Source organism: Sus scrofa, chromosome 2, assembly GCF_000003025.6.
Source record: "Sus scrofa isolate TJ Tabasco breed Duroc chromosome 2, Sscrofa11.1, whole genome shotgun sequence".
Lineage (NCBI taxonomy): Eukaryota > Metazoa > Chordata > Mammalia > Artiodactyla > Suidae > Sus > Sus scrofa.
In genome coordinates this window covers 35,004,617-35,017,052 of record NC_010444.4, presented here as the reverse complement: position 1 = coordinate 35,017,052, position 12,436 = coordinate 35,004,617, and the positions used below count along the sequence as shown (strand labels likewise).

Genomic DNA, 12,436 nt, shown 5'->3' with positions numbered 1-12,436 from the left:
CTGACTTATAGAAATCTCCCTCCAAATCCCTACCACCACCCTACTTTAGACAGGATGAAGGGGCCTTTCAGTTCTGCTTTTGTTTCAATCATCAGAACTTTCAATTTCCAGGCTCTACTCTTAAATCAGTCTTGACAACCTGAAGTAGTTATTGAAGAAAGGAGTTCAGGGTCAGTCAGTATATTTGAAGGTGCTGGCTCTCTTATCACTTGCCTTGGGATCACTTGCTATTAAAATAAGTGTTACAGACACCAGTCCAACTTCTAAAGCAAATCTGTAGTGGGCTGGGTCGGGGGGGTGGGGGCAAAAAAACCTGAGAGCCACTGTTAACAAATACCTAATGATACATTACATCTGGGGCTCTCTTACTGCTTATTTCCTTGATTCCTTATATTTGGGTGAAAACAGGATACCCTTCACCCAAATATAAGGAAAATTGTAGATTAGAGACAAATTGTAGATTAGGGAAATACTGTTTTCAGGACAAAGAGTCAAAATAAAGTAAAACAAAGTAAATATTATAATATTCTGTTTTTACCTGTAACTAGTAGATTTCTGGACAACACAGATTAATCTGTATAATTTCAAGTTTCTCTGTCAAAATCATTTAAAATATGTATTTCCATTTTATATTATTTTGTTTTTATTTTGTGCTGAAAGATCTCAGAAATTTTAGACCGACATTTTTCACCTTTGTATCTTTCTGCTCCATCTTTGAAAACACTAGGTCTAGAGTATTTTTTAAATTTAACCAAACTTGGGGAATAAATTTGCATAATATTGTTTTTTTATGTGTAGGAAAAATTCTGGGTAAATTTACTGAAACTGGCCATTGATTAAGTAGTTACCCACACAATCTCCCTCACCTACTGTTGTGGTCTGTGCACTCTGATAAGAAGAGAATTTCCAGACTCATATCAGGGTGAATAGAAAGAATTTATTGAGCATGGCAAGATGGAGAGAATGTAGAGTTTATTGAGATAAGAGATGTTGCAAGCCCAGTGGGATGATTTCCTGATGATCTGGGAGAGCCTACATGGGGCGCTTGGTCCTGTCTGTTTTTATAACCCATGTAATGCCGTATACTCACTGACCTGCTGATTGGTTGGGGAAAGAGGGGTCTTATGATACATTTACTGGTTGGTTGGGAGAATATAAGGGCCCTATAGAAGTAGGGTGAGCAGCAGGCCACATACCTTTCATAGTAGGGGGTAGGAAGGAGTAGAGCAGGCCACTCAAGGTGGGGGAAGGGGCATTACAATGAAATGGCTGGGGCAATGGTAAGGGTCTGGTAATTCTCATCTCAGCCAGAGCCTTTTTTTTTAAATGTTTTATTATAGTTGATATATATATATACACATTTTCCCACATTATTCTCCATCGTGCTCCGTCACAAGTGACTAGATATAGTTCCCTGTGCTATGCAGCAGGATCGCATTGCTTATCCATGCCAAATGCACTAGTTTGCATCTGCTAACCCCAAACCCCCAGTCCATCCCACTCCTTCCTCCTCTCCCTTGGCAACCACAAGTCTCTTCTCCATGTCCATGAGTTTGTTTCTTTTCTGTAGATAGGTTTATTTGTGCAATATATTAGATTCCAGATATGTGATATCATACGGTATTTCTGACTTCATTTAGTATGAGTCTCTAGTTTCATCCATGTTGCTGCATATGGCATTAATTTGTTCTTTTTTGTGGCTGAGCAGTGTTTCATTGTGTATATATATCATATCTTCTTAATCTATTCATCTGTCAGTGGACATTTAGTTTTTTTCCATGTCTTGGCTATTGTGAACATAGGGGTACAAGTATCTTTTTCAATGAAAGTCTTGCCCTAATATATGCCCAGGAGTGGGCTTGCTGGGTCATATGGTAGTTCTACACTTATTTTTCTGAGGTACCTCCATCCTGTTTTCTATAGTGGTTATACCAATTTATATTTGGCCAGAAGCTTTGAGTTAATTCTCCTTGAAGGGGCCTTGAAGCTCAGCACCTACCAGAAAGCCACATACTGCCTCCTCTTCATGTTAGCCTAAAAGAAGAGCAAAGGCTCAGCCTTGTTAAGTCCAGTGACTTTAGGTAAAGCACCTTTGTAATTTTACGGGCACATTACACTTATCACCAACTCAGATTACATTTATTTAAGCCCATTATTAAAATTGGGCTCTTTAGTACCTTGAATGAGTGAAGGAAATTACTGATTGTTTACTCTAACTGATTTACTGCTAATAAATATTGTCCTGTCATTGAAATAAATAGTAAATATTTATTATTTCTCTTGGCTAATGACAAAAAAACCAGAAAGCATTTAGATACATGTGGTTTGGAGATTGCTCATTTCTCAAAACAAAAACAAAATAACAGGAAACTCTAATTAAGATAAAGTTCAATAAATCTAAGCTGATGTACTACAGAGCATTCTGTTTTATTGATTATCATTAAAAGTTTCTCTGGCATTTATGTTTTGCTCATATCCTTTATCTTTTCAATAGCAGTGGAAATTGTATTTTATGTGTATGTGGGGCTTGAATCTCTATATGCAGGTAACATTTGAAAACCATGAATAATATAAGGTGACATGAGCTTTATGTCAGAGAAGCAAACTTTTCAGTCATGGAAGATCTTTTCTCTAAATACAAAAAAAAAAAAAAGTAGTTTTAAATGAGGACATTTAGCTGCTAAGTCTTCAGAGTTGGCTAATTATAGCCACTGTGATATTATGTCCCTTTCTGGATGCTATGAGACCATCACGTCACTTAATCTCTCTGCACCTCAGTTTCTCAGTGTTTTTCTTGGAATGTTGTGACACGAACATTACAAATCATATTTTTTTCTTATTATCTGTGATATGTGTGATATATGGCTGTTCCCATCTGCTATTTTTTTTTCTTTTTGTAATCTTCAACTCTTCTTTGAAAAGAGAAGGACATTTGAATGGCTTTTCCTAAAATCTGTGAAACATGTCCAAGTAAGCAATTTTCAGCTCACATCTGAAAAAAAGACAAAATAGGCCCAATATGTCATTTTATTTTGTCCTCCAGATGATTGGATAATGCAGACAAATTTTTATTGCATCGTGCATGTGTGTGTATATGTGTATATATGAATATATATATACATACCTATCAATTGTGTATATATATGTAAATATATATATATACACATTCACTGTGGACTTTAAAAGATACAGATTTCATTAGATAGGGAGTTCAATATTATAAGAATTTATTGACAAAAACTTAAATGCTAATTTACATATTAGTAAATTAGCTTTTTTTAATTTCTGGAGCATGTCTGCTACATAATCTTTTAGTCCTACGGCTTAAGTTTCTGCTGAGGAAACTCAATCAGGTTTTCTAGCCTCCTTTCCTTCATTGCATTCTCCATAGCTATTACGTCTGCTTCTCTCTGATTTGAGTGAATTTTTTTCTTGCCTTCCCAGTTAGGTTATTTTTTCTATTCTCAGTGTTTATTATAATATTCTAATAGCACAGTGTTAATTCTTTGTGGTTCTTGGTCACACCTGGAATACAGCGATGGCTGCATACTCCTCTCCCCTTAAGGGAGATAGGTATGCTTAGCTCATGGATTTGCTCTATCTTATCAAGTATGTAGAGCAGTGTTTCTGGTGAATTGAACTGAAATGACCACACTTGCTACATTTCTGTTTTAGTGACCTCAGGATGCTGTAATAAAATGTGATGGACTAAACAATAGACATTCATTTCTCACAGTTCTCGAGGCTGTAAAACCCAAGGTCAGAGTGCTGCAGGGTTCCATGCTTAATGATGACCCTCTTCCTGGATTGTAAACAGCCGTGTGCTCACATGGTCTTCTCTACATGTGTTTGCATGTAGATAGAGATGAATCTCTATCTCTCCTTTTCTTTATAGGGACACTAATCCCACCATGAGGGCCCCACTCTCATGACTTCATCTAAACCTCCAGAAGCCTCCCACCTCCTATTACCATCACATTGGAGGTTGGGACTTCAGCATAAGATTTTGTAGAGCACAAACATTCAATCCATAGCAGTGCCTCTCTTCTCATTGGACATTTCCCTTATAAGTTAGACAATTTATATTATTGAGTGTTCATTCAGTGCCTCGTATTCAACTGATTTATTTTCCATCTGTATGTCAGGACTACGCTCATCACTGAAGATGCAAATTTGAAAGGGCACAACCCTGACCTCTTGGAAATTTCAGCTTAATTTTTCTATAAAGAGAAAAGAAAAAAATTCAAAGAGTGTATAGTTGATCAGGACTCTTTTTTTTTGGTATTTGTAATTCCATATTCCAAGTGGCTTTAATTAAAAATAAAGATGAAGGAGATACTTAGATGCACATGAAATCATGTCTTTGCTAAAAGATTATGTTATTTTATTATGTAGAAAATATCATTCCAATAGAGAGATAAAGAGCAAAGGTATGAACTAGGAGATCTGATTTTAATTTTGCATAAAATGACTCTAACCAGAATAGAAACAAGCAACCCAGTCACAGTCTATTTCACCAATCCAGGCAGATGACAGTGACCTGATCTATGGTGCTGAAATGGAAATGGTATTCTAGATGTAATTGAGGCACAGAACTGCAATGACGTTGTGATTAAGTGAAATGCATGAAGAGAGAAAATGAAAATCAAGAATAACACTCAGTGCTTGTATCCATCTGCTGTGACACAACAGACCAGAGAGTTGTTTGTTGTTGCTGTTTGTTTGTTTGTTTTGTCATGCCACTTCCTGGGCCAGGGATTGAACCCCCACCACAGCAGTGACACAAGCCACTACAGTAACAATTCCATATCCTTAACCCACTGAACCACAAGAGAACTCCAACAGGAGCTTTTATTGGAAGAACCCACAGTGGTTTGTTTTATAGCATGCTAAGTGTTAGATGTCTTTCACACAGTCAAGTGACCATACCCATTAGAGGTTTATACACTTGAATCTGGAACTAAGGCAAGGCACCTGAGTGGAGAGAAGGGGTTTGGCATCATCACCATGGACAACAATTAAATATTGGAAATTGGTTAAATTACCTGAAGAGACAGTGTAGAATGAAAAGATGGGGGGGGTAACAGAGGACACTAGGCAAGAGGAATAACTTGATCTTGGTTTTATGTGTAGTCTAATAGGTGAAATGCTTAAATGCTTATAGCAAAAGTGTACCCCTTTATCTTTTGTTGAACTACACTTCATTTTGTAGGTGAGCTGAGTACCATGACTTTTCCATGTCTGTTTTACTAGTACAAGAAAACAGAATATGTGTATCATTGTGTATATTTAGGATGGTAAATATGCCAGTGGCTTGCTGGAGATGGCTCATACCTGCCTGTAAAAGCTGATTATTAAATTTTCAGAATGTGTACTAATCAGCTCATAAACACAGCCATTATTAAATATTGCCTATATATACTTACAGTTAAGTAAATACTGCTAAAAACAAGTGTAAATATCAAAACTACTAGTTGATGCTACTATCTCTGAATAGACTATGTCTTGAAGATATTATATCTTTTGGTTCCATATAGTGCAAGTACTGTATGATGGTGTTCTACTGATTTCTCTAACTTCATGTTCAATGATATCCCCTTTATAGATTGAAATTGGTAATACTTATACAATAGAAATTGGCAAATACTACAAATCGGGGTCCTCCTAACCCCTAGAGATAGTGAATAACATGCTTTTGTCTGTGTATATGAGTGGTTGTATGTTTGTGTGTGTATGTGTGTGTGTGTGTTGAGCCTTTAAGATAGGCCTACTGGGCATCATTAATAATATACAAATAATACATGATCAAAATATTTATTTTTGTCTTCCATCTGTGTGGTAGAGCTAGATGCATAGTAAGTGCCAAGAAAAAGCAAAATAATTATTAAAAATCTTGTATAACTAATGCCACATTCTGGTAAAAAATATTTTTATGTATTCATTGTACTGTTTTACTTATATTCATCTTATTATAAAATATTAAATGTGACTTTAGGAAGTTCTCTAATACTAAGCAGGTTAAGGATCTGGAATTGCCACAACTGTGATGTGGGTTCAATCCCTGGCCCAGGAACTTCCACATGTCTCACATGCAAAAAAAAAAAAAAAAAAAAAAATTTAAATGGGGGACAAGGAACATATTACCAAGCAGTCTACAACTTTTAGATGAATAACATGAGTTATTAATACAGTAGCATAATTGGTATTTATAACTGCATGATAGGGAGTTTAAAAGCTAGGATTCCCTCTATACACCAGTGTGATGATATTTACTCCTCAGAATTTCTGGGAGGATTAAACAAGATGAGAAAAGTGCTGGACAAAGCCAATTCCCAGGCTCCTCCCTTCTCTCCTTTTCCCCCAGGGCTGATATTGCCACAGGACGGGATGCAAAGGAATCTGAGCTAAGAAGGCAGGGCCCCTGCTCCTCCCAGCCCTGGTTGATCTGCCAGGACCTGGGCCGCTGGTAAGAAGATGCGGCTGTGCCTGCGCCAAGCTCTCAGGGGTCTCGTGCCCCAGGGAGATGGAGACTGCCAGGCTGTTCCCTCCTCCCCACCACAGGGTCATCTGCTTCCTTGGCTGAGACTCAATGGTCACCACAGCAGGGCAGAAACCTATGAAAATAGAAAGGTCTTGTGTTTCTGTCCCAAGTGTTCCAGCCAAGACTCTTGAGGGCCCAGGGAGACTTCTGCCTATGTAAATGGGCTGTACATTTCATTTACATCCAAAGAATTGAATATAATGAATACAAATACAAGGATTATTTTTTAAAGAGAGATGAGATTCACTAGTCAGGCTAAGTAAATGTTTTTTCTACAACTTTCTAATTTTGAAATCTTAATCAACTACTCCTCTCATATTAAGTGTCCATATATATAAAGAGAGGATAATAACAGCACCAACTTTACAGAGCTGTTATGAAGATGAAATAAGAAAAATAACATACAGCATTTAGCATAGGTAGTAGTGTCCAACACTGAGAAATAGTCAATAAATGTATTAAATAATGCACTATATCTGGAAATGAGGAAAACACTTTTAGAAGACTTAAGATTTTTGATAGGACATTAATTAAAACAAAAACTATTTGTTTTATTGTGAAAATATAAGAATACATTTATTCAAATAAGTACAACTATAGTTTTTTTAAGCTTAAAAGTGTAGGCGGATCCATACAATGCATTTAATGTCAGTGATCACAAGAGTAAATACTAAAAAAAAAAAAAAAAAAAGGAGAAAATCAAGAGAGCAGAAATGAGAAGCAATTCAGAAAAGTAGTGTAGACGAAAAAATGATGAAATTGTGTTATGAAAGCTCATTATTTCATTCCCACCCAGGCAGTCACCACCTTCTTTGTTTTTCCTTTCCTGCAACTCATTGCCTTGTATTTAGCTTCAGTTGACATTGGTAAAGGTTACCGCAGTGGCATAAGCTTAATTGGACAAGGATGATTTGTTAATTTTTTTTTTCCAGTTTGGTAGAAAATGCCAAAGTCATTTTAGGGCAGTGGAGTTTAAAGGCATTCAAGCGAAAATTGCATTCTGCTTGGTGCCTAAAGGTTTAAAGCAAGGTGGATTTGTATTTCCCCCCCTTTTTTTTTCCTGCCAAAAATCTGCTGCAAAGTAATTTCCAAGAACTCTCAAAACAGTGCACCTGGAATCATCAGAGACCAAAAGTTTTCAACCAGACTGCATTTTTTTAATCATTAGGAGCTTTTCTCAAATCTGATGTCAACACTTACAATTCTGATATTATCCAGCAGAAGTTCAGGCTAGTTTGGAGAATCAGTCAAAGCTCCCAGATTACTCATATTTTTAATCAAGTCTGGGAACTATGAAGATCCTTTCTCTAGGAATAGGAAAGGAATCTAAGACGGAAGCCTTCCCTTTTCCCCTACTTTCCTGCTTCTAGAAGATATTTCCCAACTAGTCCAGAGGTGATCAGTTTTAGACATCTATTTTTCTATTAACTATCTGTCTAGCAAACCATTTAGTTATCTGTAACATCAACCAGCTGATTGTGTTTCTTCCATGCTATGAAACTATATATTATATCTTTGTACGTCCAGGGTTACCATGAAAATAAAAATGAAGACATGAGTCTAAAACATTTGTATACAATGTAATGTTTCATCTAAGGAGTTTCATTTGGGTTTCATTTTTGATTTTAGGAGGTAATAATTGCTTGTTTATTTTCCCAGCAGATATGGCATTTATGTGGCAAAGAAGCTAAGTCAAAATTATACCATATTTTAATATTACTATATGAATATACATAGTACATAGGTACATAAATATTTGAAGAAAACACTATAGGTTGTAAGATATATATTTAATCTGGCAAATATAAAAACTAAAGCAAAACAGGTCCTTTGATGTTTTCTATCAGTGGTGTGCAGATTTGTACCCTGGGATGGTCTGAAACCAAATTCTCATTTATTCTTCATCACTGGCACACGTGTAATAAGAATATTACTTATATAGGTGTTCCCGTTCTGGCTGAGTGGGTTAAGAACATGACATAGTGTCAGTGAGGGTGTGGGTTTGATCCCTGGCCTCTCTCAGTGAGTTCATGATCCAGCAAGCTGTGATGTAGGTCACAGATGCAGCTCAGATCCCACATTACTGTGGCTATGGTGTAGGCTGACATCTGCAGCTCTGATTCAACCCCTGAGGCCCTAAAAAGAAAAATATGTATATATATTACTCATATAAATTTATTAATTGGGTATCTTCATGAACTTCTTTTAAAGATATTTGTTAGCAACATGAAGATATAATTCATTTAATCCTTCTGAAATTAAAATAACATAGGAACAAAACAATTTTTGGTGGAAATGTTAATTTATATGTCTAGGAAGGCATTCTGATATTCAGAGAAAACTCTACCAAATAACTTTTATGTAAAGAAAGACCAACAGTTTCCATTTTCCTTTTTTTTCCTCTCTTAATTGAGACATTATTGGTTGATTTGAGGATCAATGCACAGATATTTCAATTTGTACATAATTCTTAATGTACTGAAATTCTAAAAGGTGTGTAGTTGTGATTGTTTTTTAAACAGTTATTCTAGTGACTTTCCTGCCTGAATTTTGGACGCAAGCATTTCTTAAAAGTGTATCAAGTACCACTATCCTCAAATTACATAAGTCTCATTAACTGACAATTTAATATCATATACACCACATATTCATATTGTCAATCTCACATAGCACATTAACAAAGTTACTAGGGAAATTGGACTACTGCCACCACCAAAGATGTTACAAAGCACATGAAATTCTGACAGGAAGAGCCACAATCAAAGAGTGGTTTTCTTTAGGAGAAAAAAAAAATTCTACTAAAAAACATGAGGATAGAAGTAATTTTAAATGTTCAAGACATATTAAAGGCCCAACTGTTACCCCAAATTGCTATTTAGTATGTTGAGTATTATAGGGTATTAAAAAATAAATAAATAAACTTCCCCACTTATGGAATGTTAAGCTAACACCCAAGATAATCAAAACCTCCCATATCAATACACTTCTCCTCTTTTTTTTTTTTTTTTTTTTTGTCTTTTCTAGGGCCACACCATGGCATACGAGGTTCCCAGGCTAGGGGTCTAATTGGAGCTACAGCTGCCGGCCCGTGCCAGAGCCAAAGCAACACAGGATAGGAGCTGCACTCGCCACCTACACCACAGCGCACAGCAACATTGGATTTTTGACCCACTGAGCAAGGCCAGGGATTGAACCCACAACCTCATGGTTCCTAGCCTCAGTTAACCACTGAGCCACAACAGGAACCCCACTTCGCCTCTTTCCTGATTAATTATACCAAAAAAAAAAAAAGGTCAGGAAATTATATCACCTCTTTAGAAGAAAGCATTTACATTTAAAAAATATGATGATTCCCTCCTTCTTAAAATTGCTTCTAGAACTACTAAAACCTTGTATTTACAAAATACTAATGAAGATATTCCTGTAGATTGTACAAGAAGGGAGACAGGAACCACTGATAAGATATGATATTAAATAATACACAGTATTAATCATCTGTGGCTTCTTTCTCCCTGCTTCATCAGAGACTGGACTCTCCTTTTTAGTTTCTCCATTTTCTGCAGCCAATTCTTTAGTATCCTGGTGAGCCACTTGAGCCTCTTTTCCTTTTTGTTTGCACTTTTTTTGGTGAAGATTCATCCTTTCCTGCCACCTTTGTTGGTTTCGCATACACGCTCACAGAAGGTTAGATGCCCATCACCACTTTCCTCTTGTGCTCCTGACCACCACCCCCTTTAACAGACCCAACCTTCATCTTGAGTGACCTCGTGAAGAGGGCTCCACGGGGGACCAGGGCCTGGACCCACCCCGAGCTTCCGTTAGCAGTGCCTAAGAACCAACAAATAATTTGTTCTATTTTCTTGGCCTCTATTTTTATTAGAATTTCTTAGATGCTCATCAAATAGTAATGACTTTGGTGATGCCTTCAACCCAACAAAGCTTAAGTTATTTTAAAAGTCTTTACCTTCTTATCACCACTTGGCTACTCATAAATAAGACTCCAGTAGCTTCTCCACTGATTATCAATCCACGGGACATTTTATCCTTAATGCTAGAAATTATTGCCTAACTTTTCTTTATATATATAATGATTTTTATTTTATTCCATTATAGCTGGCTTACAATGTTCTGTCAATTTTCTATTGTACAGCATGGTGACCCAGTTACACATACATGTACACATTCTTTTTTCTCACATTATCATGCTCCATCATAAGTGACCAGACATAGTTCCCAATGCTACACAGCAGGATCTCATTGCTAATCCATTCCAAAGGCAATAATCTGTAACTATTAACTTTTCTTTTGTCTCTTTGGATTCAGTAGTCTTAATCCTAAAAAAAAATTACCTACAAGAGTTATTTCCTTATAACTCTTACAAAAGAAAAGGACATCTATAAAGAATTTAATTAACTTGCTAGGATTATTTTGTCAACAATATTTTTTTTTCCTCTCTGGAAATTATCCTTTCATTTAATTTTATATCTTGCAGAGACTCAAAATCTACTAAAAGTTTTTTAAGAAGAGAAACCTTTTGAGATTATGATTTTAAGAAATTATTCTAGTAATGACATAAAAAGTTTAGGAGGACATGGTAATAGAAGCAAATAAAATTCGGGGGAGAATAATAGCTTATTCTTGATAAGAGAAAATGAGACCATGACAGTGGGAAATAGGGGTATGGATTTGAAAAATGCAAATGACATAAATTTGAAGGACTTTGTGAAGATGAGAAGACTGGATGATTCTTTTAAGAAAATTAGCTGTGAAGAAAGTGGCCAAATGAATGGGGCAGGGGGGAGGTCTGAGTAGGATGAAGGGAGATTGTGTACAGTTTTAGTAAAAAGAGAAGAATGAGAGAAGTTAATGACAAAATTTAGAGATACATCTTAAGGATTTGAAATTCTAGAAGAAGCGTCAAGAGATATGAATAAGATCACATGGGGTAGTTGGACATGGAGAGAAGTAGGGACAAACCAGCTTCTGAGGTGGGAGATAACTTGGTAAAGATGAATGTAGGTATGGATACATTTTGATGTACTGGATAAGAGTTCAAAAAGGGTTAAATACCCCATGGCCATGGCCTGCCGTTTACCAGTGAAAATTAGATCCTCACTGACTTTGCAGACCATTTGTCCCTCTTGACAAATGCCTTGGAAAAGCTTACCTGCCTTCTGTCACATACACACTAACTCCAATCTCTAAATTCCCTCCAAAGTGCTCCTGTTAATACCCTACTTTGTTTTCCAGTCTGGGTGAACAGAGTAGGACTTCCTTAAGAGAGATGACAAGAAGGCAATGAAGTAAAATATTACTTCAAACAAAATATAGCAAAATAAAAGTAATCAGTATAATGTACATGATATGGAATAAAGTTAAAAATTAATTCTGAAGGAGGTTAGTACATGCATGTATATACAAGTCAATTTAAATTTGTAAATAAAATGCACTGTGGGGTTAAAATCATCTAGAGTTTACTAGTTTCTAGTGTACTAAAGCTAACTTCTTAAAGATAGGGTTACATTCTAATCTTTTCTATCTAAATAGCATCATACTGTATGTAGAATGAAGCTAAAAAAGTGCTTTTCAGTTGTAAGTTTATGCTGCTTTCTCACGGTCCTTTTTGGGCATTATTAACCAGCTTCATTAGGTGGGCACCCCAAGTTTGATGACTTCTTTCTTTAACATCAACTGTCATAGAAACCTGTGTTGGAATCTTTGACTAAATCTAGTGCCACAAATCATGAGTAAGAGCACAGAATTTGGAATTCAGCAGACCAATTGTACACCTTGGCTTTTGTCAATTATTTGTGTGTGAAATGTTGAGAAATTGAACCAAAGATTATGATTATTCCTTTGTGAAATAGAGCTAGCTATAAAACAAAGCCTACTAAA

General features: G+C 36.1%; 1 protein-coding gene across 1 annotated transcript in view; it reads left to right on the top strand.

The window, feature by feature from the left end:
• Positions 1 to 12,436, top strand: part of LUZP2 (leucine zipper protein 2) — a 533,060-nt gene that overhangs the window by 447,122 nt on the left and 73,502 nt on the right. The window lies entirely within an intron of this gene.